The 13,319-nt window shown below is 47.3% G+C and overlaps 1 protein-coding gene across 1 annotated transcript in view; it reads left to right on the top strand.

Moving 5' to 3' along the window:
• Positions 1-224: 224 nt before the first annotated feature.
• The window catches only part of LOC112104678 (uncharacterized protein KIAA0513), a 52,601-nt gene continuing 39,506 nt past the window's right edge, over positions 225-13,319 (top strand). The window contains exon 1 of the mRNA XM_024197144.3: positions 225-296. The gene's annotated coding sequence lies outside the window, so the exon portion shown is untranslated. The remainder of the gene's footprint in view (positions 297-13,319) is intronic.

Genomic DNA, 13,319 nt, shown 5'->3' with positions numbered 1-13,319 from the left:
ATGAAATTAATGTTCCTTCCATTGTCTAGTTCCTTCTGGCACGTCCAGCAGTGCAGTAGGATTGAAATATTAGCTGTGCTGTCTAACAGAATCACATCTTCGTTTCTGCTATCTGGCCTGGTTTGGGATTTTTCTCTTTTGCTGCGAGCCTACTTCAGAGTTTGGGGAGGAGGCGGGGGAAGAAAACATAACCAGAAATAATCTCCCACATGCCCCAGTGAGTTTAAAGCTGCCGGGGCTGTCAGATGTTGAGTAATCTTCTGGATTCAAATACACCATGGATTAGCGAATGGCGGGTAAGTCTGTTTTTTGTTTTCCATGCAGTTGTGTTCAAGGTAAGGCTTAACGTGAGAAGGAATTGGGAGGGGAACTTCTGACTGCAAATATATTTCTGTAACTCACCATGGAATCTCTTCTATCTCTGTACTAATAACCAAGCGTTATACACAGTAGAGATGGACAGCTCACGTTCCTTAGCTGTTCCTGCAGATATGCATGGGACATTAGGTTGACTGGGCTGTTGGCTCTTTTATTTCCTTTTTGGAAGAAACTAATGATTTTAGGGATGAAATGTCAAAGTTGGGGGTGGGGGGAATGATTGAAATACCCTTTGTTGAAATAAATACCATTGTTCCTTCTGCTCCTGTCTGGTGGCTCTGCAGGGTCGCGGAGAGAGAACACAGATGGATAGATGTGTGCACTGTTACAGTGCCATGAACGTGAATAGCAGTTCACAGAGCAAATAAGACATGGGGCCAGACTCTGATCTGCGTGACTCTGGTGCAAATCTGGAGTCACTCGATTGAAGTTGCTGTGGATTTACAACAGCAGAACTGAGATTAAACTGGGATCGGCTATTTGTGCATCAGAGATCTTACAATGAAAGTTAAGACCTGAAAACAGGTGATAACAGACAAAAGTGGGATGTAGGAAGAGGGTGGAAAGGGATGTAACTAAGCTAAGGTATGGTGGCATAGCCTTGTTATATAAAAGCTTTGGGTCTGGATAATTTTTTAAAACGTTCTTTGCAATGGACATGTTAATTATGATGATTTTAATCAGTGGAAAGTAGTAAATTACTGACACATTTGGTTTTCTGCTCGAAACTACTGGCCATGTTCACGTGCATGATATTTCTTTTTAAAAATGCATCTTAAGATGGAAAAATATGCATCTCTGGATCAGTAACTTCAAGCCCCACACCGCACCATGTGCAGTAGCGAGGTGCCTTTTAAAAACATGAATTAGAGGGGTGTCTGAGCTCTCAGAACAGAGGTTCTGTGTCTGAGTTGGATGCACAGGATTACTGAAAAGTACTGGAAAGCCTTATAGAGGATCGCGTTTGCTGTGATGTGGGGTTGGGTGGCAGAGAGAGGCCGTCCATCATGAGAGTGATGCTAATTGGAGTGCTGAATGCCCTCTGCATCAAGGATGAGGCTTTGGCGGAAGGTGTATTAAACAGGGCTGTGGCCTTCTCAAGCGCTTCCATGACAGCTGCCGTCTTGTTTGACACCGGGAGCCACCACAGCTGAAAGCAGGAGTGTCTACGTGGGTCAGATACAGAAAGGCGGAAGTGTAAGGCTCCCTAACAAGTGGCTTACATACATCAGTGTGCATGTAAGATCCCAGGCTTGATACCGAGTCATCTCTCCCTCCTCGAGGCTAAGCTCTGGGACAGGGGTTCTCAAACTGGGGGTCGGGACTCCCTCAGGGGGTCGCAAAGTTATTACATGGGGGGGGTCGCGAGCTGTCAATATCCACCCCAAACCCCGCTTTGCCTCCAGCATTTATAATGGTGTTAAATTAAAAACACTTTTTAAATATATTTATAAGCGGGGGTCGCACTCAGAGACTTGCTATGTGAAAGGGGTCACCAGTACAAAAGTTTGAGAGCCACTGCTCTGGGACAACTGAGAGCAGCCGTGCTGAGCAGGTTGCTAAGGGAGCAATGCGCTTTAAAGCACAACTGGTTGCTGAGGATCTGTAGGAAATTTTTCTTTTTAAGGAAATCTAACTTGACCAACAGGGCCTAGGCGTGTCTTCCCCGGTGATTTTGATCAAATGTATTTACAGCTCATGAGTAATTCTCCCACTGGATCCCTTGTTTGAGTGGACAGTCAGATGGCCTTTTGATCTGGCATTCAGCAGTGTCCTCTCCAGTGCCTGTGAGATGGGGGTTGGGAGTTGTGCCGCCTTCTCTCCCTACCTCTTGGGAGACTTCAAGAATTTTACCCTAGAAGGAGGAGTTACAAATGTCCCAGCTGCTCCCGTGTTGGACTCACCTGGCAGCTCGGGTGGAGGAGCACGTGCTGTTATCAGTCTCTGTCTGCTCTGGGAGAAGAATGGTACCACTTTACACACAATCACAGCTAGCATGATTTTACTCCCAAGGAGGACAGGGCTCGAGACGGCTCTCGAAGTGCAAGGGCGGAACTCGTTAGTGCTACATGATTCGCTGCCCTTGATTGGACAGTGTTTGTGTCGCCCTCTAGTGGCTGCAGCTCTAATTAGTACAAGGTCCTAATCCTGTGGCGAGAAAAGAGGTTCTCCCTTGTAACAGGAGCAGGTGGTAGAGTGGGGCTTTCGCTGAGATCTGTGAAGTCAGTTCAGTAGCCATGTTTATTGCGTGCTAGTGACCACAAAACGCTTAGTAGCTGCTGTACTGTTCTGTGGGAATAGAGAGCAAAGAATACCAATAGAAAGAGACGGAAGATGCTAGAATAAAAAATGGAAGTGAAGGGGCTAGCTATTGTATTGGAGCAAACTGGTGCTTCATCAATAAAGCCTCCCTGATATCCTGCTCCTTTATAAATACAATATAACAGGCTCCTAGATACTGCAGTGTCGCTGCTGTCAGATGCAGGGTTTGCACCGTTGCAGAGATCTCAGCCTTCTCCTTTCTAGAACCCTTTTCCCACTGAGTGGGGGTAGGAAGGGCAGAGTGGTCGCATACCCCTGCTGTGAAGCTTATCTGCACCGGTTGTTTCTAGAGCGGGCTGGGAAGAGTGGTGATTTTTCAAAGAAAAAACCGTCAACGTTCCAAACTTTGGATGAACCTTTTCTGCCTGTTTCAAGGCTCCCGCCCTCTCACTTGCTCTTTTGAATCCACATTTCCACCTCCACCCCCCACAGGGAGGTGCAAGTGCCAAACGATCCATCCGCTAACCTCTCACTTTAGTGCTTTGCGAAGGATGGTGAGGTGGGTTCCCGGCTTGTTAGTGATGCACAATTCACATAGCCCCTTGCTGGGTCGGGGGGGAGAATGCTTTCAGACCCCTTGACGTCTAGGGTGACCAGACAGCAAGTGTGAAAAATCGGGACGGGGTGGGGGGTAATAGGAGTCTATGTAAGAAAAAGACCCAAAATTCGGGACTGTCCCTATAAAATCGGGGCATCTGGTCACCCTATTGACATCCCACCATTTACTGCTCTGATGCTCTGTGGAATTAAAATGTCAAAGCCTTTTGGTAGCTCTGGGACGTGCTCCTCGCTATCTGCTCAGAAAATGGCATTATTAAAAAAAAGTCCCTCGGCGTTTGACCTTTAAGTGAAAGAGAGAAATTATTAGCTGAGTCAGTGAATATGTTGTGTGCGAATTGCTAATTGGAACTCAGGGGGTGGGGAAACTGACAAGAGCCTATTGTGATCAACAGGGTGCGTGTGGGTGTGCACGCGTGTGGCTGATTTGGAGACGGATGCACGAGGATTCACACACACACGCAGCTCTGGTGGCTGCTGGATGTTGCGTGCTGAATTGCTTTGCGCACTGCGCTGAGCATCTACCCCTTGCTGTTGGATTGTGTTCTCCTCCCCTCTCAACAGCTGCCTAGAGTTGGACGTTTCTCCCTCTCTCCTCTTCTTCATTTTCCTGGCACAGATCACCAGGCAAGTGGCAAAGCAGGTAATTTATGACCCGCGGTAGTTACAGTAATTGCATTGCTTTCGAACAAGATCACCAGAGAGCCGGAGATATTTATTTTAACTTTGCTAAACTTAAAGATGCATGAAATTCTTTATTCATAGTGGAACTATCTGTCTGGTTTAGGGGTTGGCATGCTGTCCATCAGTACAGCATCTAAGCCCAGCATGCGAGACGATGCCCTATAAGTATATTGCTTCGGTTCTCAGACTCCTGAGTGGAAGAGGTAAACCGCTGCCGATTCTGACCAGTGTAGCTTGGTTAGTTTTGCAGAGAGGCAATGCCCTTGCTTTGTGTTTTGTTCTATTTGAGGTTTGCTGTTGGGGAGTTTAGTTGCAATGTTGTCTGGAGTGTGCTGTGCTTGGGAACAGAAACCCACTGGTGTGAACCCTGTCAAAATTACACAACATTTCTGCCCCCCCCCCCCCACCCCCTTCCTTCTTTTTTTGGCTGCACTGCAAAGGAGTCCGGGGCGGGCATGGGGAGAGGAGATGAGAGGGGTGTACGTTTGGGGGGGGGTGGATTAGGTGCATATGAGCTCCTGAGAGAGGAATTGCAGTTTCTTCAGTGGAACACCATGGATAATCTTGCCTGTTCCCCATTCCCGTTGCTCCTGTGAAGGCAGATAAGACCCTCTCTGAGCTCTGATAACCTGCCACTGAACGAGCAGAACAGCACAGGGAACAAAGGCGCTTTGACAGGTAAAATCTAGGTGAGGTGAAAAGGAAGGGAAATGACTAAGTGCCAAAGCAGGGAGCCTGACGTGTGGGGGGCAGCCTGGAACTGGAGAGATCTCAGTTTTTGCCTGAGAAGCGCAGCTTTTGCAGAGTGGTCTGAATTATTTGGGTCAGGGTGTGTGTGTGTGTGATTTTTCTCTGTTCTCTTTCCACTGGGGATCCCCCTTGCAAAACATCCTTGTCCCTTTAAAATCTTCTCATTGCACTAATGCAGTGGGTTGCAGATGGCTGGATTGCATTCCCTTCAGAGCCCATTGGTGCAGTGTGGAGCAATCCGTTTTATAGCTTCTCTCCCTGGCTGAGAGGTACCTTTGTGCACGGACAGGCCGCCTGCTGGCGTGGGAAACTCATGATCTGAAATCTTATCCTGAGGCGTTGGCAGTATTGTGCTTCAGTGACAGGCTTCCAGCTTTGCTGATCAGCTTCTTGGAGTAATATCCCAGTAACTCAATAAAAGGCTGGAGGCAGCAGTTCAAATTAGTCAATGCCTGAGCTTATTTCTGAGAGCTCTAGTGCGTGAAAAGCTTGTTAAAAATATTTTCATTTAAGGGGTTGCAGCTATGAAAGTAGCTGGGTCATCAAATGGCTTAGCAAGGTCAATCTGGGCTCCTGTCTCTCTTCTCCTCCCCCACCCCCCCCAAAAAAAATGAAAAGAAAAGAAAAAAGGGATCTCTCAAATATCTGGCTTAGTCTAATATCTCCTCTGGATGGAATTAAAGGGAAAACTTTCAGTGCAGTGGAAAAGGTGGTCTAAAAGGTGCTCTTGAAGGGCCAGTCCCTTTAAGAGATGTTTAATTTTTTTTTTAAATATAATAAAATAAGAAGCTGGCATCTGATATAATGGAAATGATGCGGTTGGGATGCACAAGAAAAGCAAGAGACTTCCAGAATTGCAGGATAGTTCTCTTCTTTAAAAAATCAGCTTTAATATTCAAGGTTGAATTATCCATCTCTTTAAAAGAAAAGAAGTGGACTGGGTCACCCTTAAAAAGAAAATGAGTAGAACTTAGTTGACCGTGAACAGTAATTGGTCTACCTGTGCCTCAGTTTCCCTATCTGTGAAATGGGGATCGTGATACTGACCTTCTTTGTAAAGTGCTTTGAGATCTACTCATGGAAAGTGCTAGATAAGAGCTAAGAATTCTTACATTCCTGTACTTCCTAGGCCTGTGAAATATCAAAATAGCATCTTCCTGCAGACATACTAGCACAGTTATGAAATAGTGACAGGTTCTGTAATTTTTAAATGTTTTGAAAAATTGTGTGTTTTGTATGTATATTCTATTATGTAGGTACATTTTTTGCGAATACAGACTAACGCAGCTGATACTCTGAAACCTGTCATTTATTTAAACAGTTGCTTTCAGGTTCAGTTCAGCCCCAAAGTTTTGGGGGAAGGGTTTTTATAAAACCTTCATAATTTATTTATTTTTTTAAACTCCAAAGGAAGCAATTTTTTTTTTTTAAAGTCAGTAAATGATCTCTGTAGTGTCTGCAACCCAAGCATTGCAGCCGTATGTTGGTAGTGGGAAATAGACCAAAAAACAAACCGGAATTGATTGAATTTCTATTTTATTGTCCAAGAGAGAGCAAGCGTCAGCAAACAGCATTAATAGTGACAAGTGAGTTAGTGTATGAAGCCTTCCAGTTTTAATGATTTAGAGGCTGTTGGTGACATAGACAAGGTTATTGGTGTGTTGAGCCAAATTGTGTGTGCTCACACCAGTATAAACCTGCAGGAGCCAATGGAGTTACTTCAGATTTACACTGGTGTACAAGCAGAATTTGGTCCCCAGTGTTTAGCCTGACCACATCCCTTAAACATTTCCCTTTCTAGCTTAGATGGGGATACAGCTCATCACTGCAGAAAGACTAAATATGTGTCTTTTTAATAGATACCAGGGCCTGCGACTGACTGACTGACGGTTGATTTCCTTTCCAATTCAGAGTGTTACTTGTCAGAAGTAAATGATGGCACGTCATTGACAATTGGCTCTTGTCTCTGTGTCTCAGGCTCTGTTTGTTTGTTCCTCCCTTTACCTCCCTTGCAATGAGGGTGTGCTGCAGGAAAGGAAGAGGGGGTTGATGGGATGCAGGAGGAATGAGGCAGGGTCGTTCTGACGCAGCTGGAGAGATGTTAAACTCACTTTGCAGCAACTATTTAGGCTGTCTCTGGTCTGCGGAGACTTTATTGGCATAGCTATGCTGGCATAAGCCCATAGAGGAGATGGTCTACAATGGAGGAAGGGGCTTTTCTATCTCTGTAGGAACACCACCTCCCCAGATGACTGTGGCTACATCCCTGGAAGCATTTTTCCATTGACACAGCTGCGTCTGCACTGGGGGTTAGGTCGGCATAACTATGCCAGTCAGGGGTGTGGCTTTTTCACGTCCCTGACCAACGTAGCTTTGTTGACCAAACTCTTCCGTGTAGACCAGGCTGTAGCTTCTGACAGGGTCCCTCTTCCTGCTGTCATTGGGCTTTGCTGGGAGGTGAATGGTTGGACTTGGGGACACTGTGAGTCAAACAGGAGGCTACAGGAGTGTTCGATATGAGCAGAACTGTTTCTCAAACGATTAAAATGTGTGTTCGGTAGATTTGGAATGAAGATTCGATTATGTGGGGGAGGGGGGAGTGCATGTGGAGAAAGGAATTCAGTTTGTCTCTCAGATTTATTCACAGATGGTGCTAAATGAGAGCAACAGTGAAAGGAAAGGTTGGGTCTCCTGGAGATGATCTACCCATTTGGGGAAGTCGCACAGGGGACCTTTTAGGCCATGTCTACACTACAGCGGCACATTTCTGGCTGCCACAGCGTGAATGCTGCTGTGTCGATGGAAGGGGTTTTTCCGTTAATGTAGTTAATCTGTCTCTCTGAGAGGCAGTAGCTAGGTTAACAGAATGGTGCTTCCGTTGACCTAGCCGTGTCTAAACCATGGGGTTAATCGACCTAACTACGGTGCTCGGGGAGCGAGGTAGCTAGGTCTAATTTGATTTTTAAATGTAGACCAGGGTTTAAATGGATTGTGAAGCTTTGAGGTCCCTCTCTCCTGGCTTTGCCTGCATGTCAGCATCGTGCATAAAGACTGGCTTTTCCTCACAGAGTTAGACGATATTGTTACTAGAGGGTCGCACGCTTTGTTGCTTCCGTTGGCTGGGCCCATTGCACACACCTGGGGCTCCTTGCATCCCTCCCTTCCTCACCTTCCCCTGAAGCTCCCTGGGCACCACCCTCCCATCCCCCTCTGTCAGGGACTCCCAGCAACCCCCTACCTTCTTCCTCTTGCGAGGGGCTCAGTGTGCCTCCTCCCCTATATAGCAGGATCTCTGGGTACCCCATCCCGCTCTTTCCCACCATGGAGCGAGCTCTGTGTCCCCCATGTCCTTCCCCCCCAATACCATTGTCTCCCACTGAACCTCCATGCCAAGAGCTCTGTGTGTCCCCTTATTCCGTCTTCTCACCCCTCGGGCCTCCTGTTTCCTTCTTCCCTACCATGGCAAGGGTTCTGCCTCCCCCATACCTTTGTCCCCCATTTCCCCACTGTATCAGGGCTCTGTCTCCCTTCCCCCACCATTCTTCTTTCTTTTCTCTGTCTGGCAGGTAAGTCATCCAGTGTGTCAACGTGTTAAACTGTGTCCTGGGCAGAGCGGAGATGGGAGGTGTGCCAGGCTGGAATGGCGCCATCAACCGCTTCTTTGATCTGTAGACGGTTACGGACTTGGTTGAAACTACTGAGCCTGCTAACCGGATGCCAATTTTTCCCCGTGGACACCTAGAACGTTCCCTGGAATTTTGGAACGGATCGGGTGCAGAGTTCCGTTCAAAAATTGTCACGTTACAGGCAGAGAAATGCCGCCAGGCGTAAGCCCTCCATTTGTTCAGCCCTTTATTCTATGGGTACGTCTATGCTGCAGCTGTGCTGCTGCAGGGCGGACACTTCCTACAATGACAGGAAGGATTTTTCCGTCGTCGTAGGTAATCCGGTTTTCCAAGAAGCGGTAACTAGGTCGACAGAAGGAGTCCATTGACCCAGCCATTTCTATGCCAGGGGTTAGGTCGATCTAACTGTGGTGCTCAGAGTGTGAAATTTTTCACACCCCCGAGAGACTTAGCTAGATCAACCTACATTTTAGGTACAGAATCAGGTCTTAAACTGTTTGTGTTCTCTCTCGCCTGATCCGGCAGCGAGTCCTGTGACATCGTGATCCCTTCCAGAGGGACTTGCTCTGATTCTAGGATTCGGACATCGCTGCTGGGTCCAGTAGGAGGGGAAGGTATGTTGCAAGGGAGAAAGCTGGCCCGAGCTGATCATTGTAACGGGCAACAAGAGTACGGAAAATCAGTGGCACAGCATAGAGGGGATTTTGTTCAACTGTGTGGGTTTTTCTGTCCCTTCTGTGGTGATCTCTCCACTTGCCACAGTGCCTGGGTTGCAGGATAATATTTAATAAGTATATTGCATTCTCATCCCCGCCCTCCCATGAAGCAAGTAAATGTCACCATTTTACAATTTGGAAACTGAGGCACGGGGAGGTGAAGCGTCAGTGGCAGAGCTGGTGGTAAAACCCAGGAGGTCCTGGCCGCTAGTCCCATGCTTTTAGTCTACTTAGACCATGTTTTTTAATACCGGGGACCGACTTACTGCCTTCCTAATCTGTGTCAGGGAGATCTCAGGGACCGGTGCCGGGGTGTTGAGAAACACTGCACTAGCCCACGCTGCCCCTGCCTGTGCTTAGACACATCACTCCAGTCAGTGCTTAAAACTCTGGCAACAGAATGATTCAAAATTCTACCAGGGGCTGAGTAGGCTCGGCCTGATGATGCGCTGTTTGCTTTGTTTGCACGTCTATCCCAATTGCTTGCACAGTTGCAGGAATTGCCGTCATGAGGGCATAGGCGTTTTTGCATGCGCCCGATGCTGAAAATATTGGTATCCCTGCATATTGAGCATCGGCTTGCTATCCACCATAAACTGGAGAAGCTAACGTTTCTCTTCTCATAGACTCAAAGTGAGGGGCGCGGCAGATCCCTGAAGGAATATTTGCTCGCCAGGAGATTGCCAGCTGGGGTTGGGGAAAGCATGGGTGCAAGCTGCTATTGTGGCTGTTTTGTACGTGCAAAGAAAGCAGCGAAAGGTTGTTTCATTTTAATTACAGCTTTTAATAGCCTCTGACTTCAGGGCTGGAACTTGGTCTCCATGGAGCTCGCAGATGTGAGTATGGGTTCCAATGTCATAATTATGCAAATTGCACCGGCACAGAAGGGATGACTCAAGTTTATAATTCCAGTGATAATAAGTGACACTGGTGGGCGGGGTCGAGTGGCCTTTTAAACAAATGCAGATGGGGAACAAAAGCAGCTGCGGAAATCGCAGATGCTAATTGAGATGAGACGGGAGCAGTTTTCTCTCTGGTGTGATGCTGAGGCCTCGCTGTAGTGGGGCTTGACAATTCTGCAGCTGGGCCGCGTTAATCTGCCCGCTAATCTTTCGCAGGCTCCCTGCCTCGCACCGACCTGGAGCTCAGTGTGTGTTTCATGTTCCAGGGCAATGAAGCAGCCAGTGCCCTGCTCTGCTCTTTGTATTTCCATTGTAGTGCTAGAGCTCTTCAGAATAATATACTCCGAGCTCCTGCAGCGTCTTTATGTGAGGATCGCAAAATGCTGTGCTAAGCTATACTGACTCTCCTGCGAGGTACATAGGTGTTGCCTTGCATCTTCCAAAAGCAATCCGTGAAGCAGAGAGAGTTAGGGTTAGTGCACACCAGCCTTGACTTGGGCACAAGGGTCAAGGCTGTGCACGGACCATAATTTCTCTTGAATATTTGGGGCTTTATTCCCATTTTACAGACAGCTAAAATGCAGCACAGAGATTAAGAGATTTGTCCCAAAGTTGCAGAACGAGTTGTTGGCAGAGCTGGGAACGGAACCCAGGAGTCCTGACTCTCTCCACCTTAGACAGCATCACATACAGTAGTGGGCTTTACAAAATTCAGGGCTTCACAAAGGGACTTCCGCTGTCACTGGTGCATATTAACAAGGATCTGCTGTTTGCTTTGACTCAGTATCCTACAGGGACCTGAAGAAATTCAGAGCGGGGAGAAACGTCCAGAGATGAATTGCTAAGAAAGCACCACCTGCAATTTGCTGAGAGGTGCAGACTGCTCTCTGTGGGCCCACTGGGGAGGAGGGTCTCACACCCGATGTTATCTTCTGCCTTCAGATGCCTGGGTTGGCTGTGTGTGCTGCTAGGCCTAAAGCCTCTGACCCAGTTCTAGAGAGGCTTAATCCATTTACCTGAGAGCTGCAGGGAAAAAACCTCCTCAATTTCATTCGTTCTTAAATCTGCCTTGCGCAAAGGGCCAGCGTGAGGCCTGTTCACCGTTTAAGACTGTGGCTGTCAATGATAAGTGATGCATAGGTCTGGTGCTGACCTTCTGTGAGCAAGCCAAGTATGAAGGCTCTTGTTGAGGGTGAAGGTCATGTCGGTAATTGTTTTATTTCCTTACTCTCAGAACCTTGCAGCGGGTGTTGGTCTTCTCAGGAGACCCACTTCTCTGCTGCTGACACTTGTTATGCAGGATTTCCTTTGGCTTTCTCATGTGTTACCCCATGTCTGTAATCTGTGTGACCTTGGCAGGGTGACTCGGTTTCCTCTCTATGCAGTCGAAACAGTTCAGCCATGGATGGTAAACCCAGTCGTCTCTAGTTGGGCTAAAGCACATCCTTTTTTAAGGTTGTGTGTCCTGTCCTACGCAGATCAGACCAAGCTGCTGTAACCCAATCGAGCTGTAACTATGTTGAACACCCTTGTTAAACTCCTTTTTTTTAATGTACGGAGACTGATTTATTGGCCAAGAAGCCTTGTCCTTTCACTTTTTAAAAATGGATTGTGCTGTTTTTGTAAATGAGTTTCTAAGCTGCACTGTCTTCCATTGGGGGGGGGGGGGAAGGATAATTAAAAGCAACTTAATCGTCTGATTGCTAGCATTACCTTGGCATCTGCATCACTTTCCTCTCTAATCCTGCTCCTCTGATGGTTTTCCAGCCAGTGGTTTTAAATCTTGGTTTCTTTGTCTTCCTGCTGGGCTAGTGAATGAGCTTGTCTTTGTTCAGTTCCCTTTTCTCTTTAGTTATAACATTAAAGTTGGTTCTGTACTTCCCGAATGACTCAGTCTTCATTTGGGGTACTGGGCTGTGCCCTGCTCATTTGCATGTCCAGGCCCAGAATTCTCCTCCCGCTCAGTTACAATCCGTTTCGGGGTGGGTAATTCCTTCTGGGTTAGCTGTGGGAGTGGAAGTGTCTGACTGCAAAGGCCGTGTCAGAAAAGGCCATGTCTACGTCGGAAAAATGTGTGCTGAGCCTGGAAATCCTAAATCACCGTCATCCCCCAGCCCATCCAAAATGAAACCTACAAAATTACCTCCTGGCCTGTTGCTCTGATTTAAGCGCTATGCTCTTTGAACCCATCCACTGGCTCACTCCCTTTGCCTGCCACTCCGTAGTGCTGACTTACTGCCTTCAAGGATCTGCACAGCTCTGCCTGGGTTGCGTCTCAGATCTGCTTTCCCATCGCATCCCCCTCCCGCCCCAGCAATGATACCAGCCTCAAGGCTGCCTTTGTTTCCTTCCCCGCTCTCTCCTCTGTGCATCCGTGCATTGAACCACTAGCCACAGGAAGTCATTCCAACTCCAGCGGGCCTGCCTCCCCCCTGTCCTCTGTCAAATCCTCCTAGACCGACTCTCCTCTCTAATGTGGCCCACACTGCCCTAACGTTTCGTCAGTCAAATGTAATGTTCTATCTTAACCCCTTCTTCTGGGTCACCCAGTACGTCCGACCTTCTCCGTGTTTGTTAGACTCTACGTCGCCGGGGGCAAAGCCTGTTGCTGTTTGTATAGCAGGACCCCCAGTTGTGGAGCAAGACCCCATTGTGTTAGGCGCTGTACAAAGAAACCTATCTTTTTACCTTTGTATCTTTGTATGTTTGTATCTCTTGGTACCAACTCCAGCATCAGGCACTTGGCAAACATTGTGCATTTGAGAGCTGGCAATACTTTAAGCTCAGGAAATTTACAGGGTTATTGCAACACCTATATTTATGCCATCACTGCCACGCATTACACTGTACTGCACCCCCCTGAGCTGCGGTGTTGGATCAGCAAAAGTCTTATTACGAGCTGCTGCTGAGAGAGCTGGGGTATATTTCATCTCACGCTTGATTAGGAAATCCACAGATGGCGGCAGCTTTTCTTCATTCTTAGATGCAATTTCCTCTCCAGCGGTGTATCAGTAGATAAATGGATGCAGTCAGATCTAGCATTGGCCTTTCGGAAATTTCATCATCGCTAAAGAGTTGTCAGGCATTCTTCTGGCTTTCTGTGCTCTCAGCGACCAAGGTTTATTCGGTAAACTCTGATCTTAACGTTCTTATGCTGGCAAAGCAATTGATTAGTAGCGTAGGCCTTGTTAGAACGGATATAAAAGCTCCCACCTGTATCCAATTCTGGATGATATGTTTGAATAAAACAAGTTTTACAGGGGTACTGGGTGAAATTCTATGGCCCGTGATATAGAGGAGGTCAGACTAGATGATTTAATGGTTCTTTCTGGTTTTAAACTCTATGAATCTATGAAATCGGAGTCTCCTTCCTGGTCTGTCTT

This window comes from Terrapene carolina, unplaced genomic scaffold (assembly GCF_002925995.2).
Source record: "Terrapene carolina triunguis isolate 2854851 unplaced genomic scaffold, T_m_triunguis-2.0 Scaffold33891, whole genome shotgun sequence".
Classification (NCBI taxonomy): Eukaryota; Metazoa; Chordata; order Testudines; family Emydidae; genus Terrapene; species Terrapene triunguis.
The sequence above is the reverse complement of the archived record's forward strand: the minus strand, read 5'-3'. Positions and strand labels throughout refer to the sequence as shown.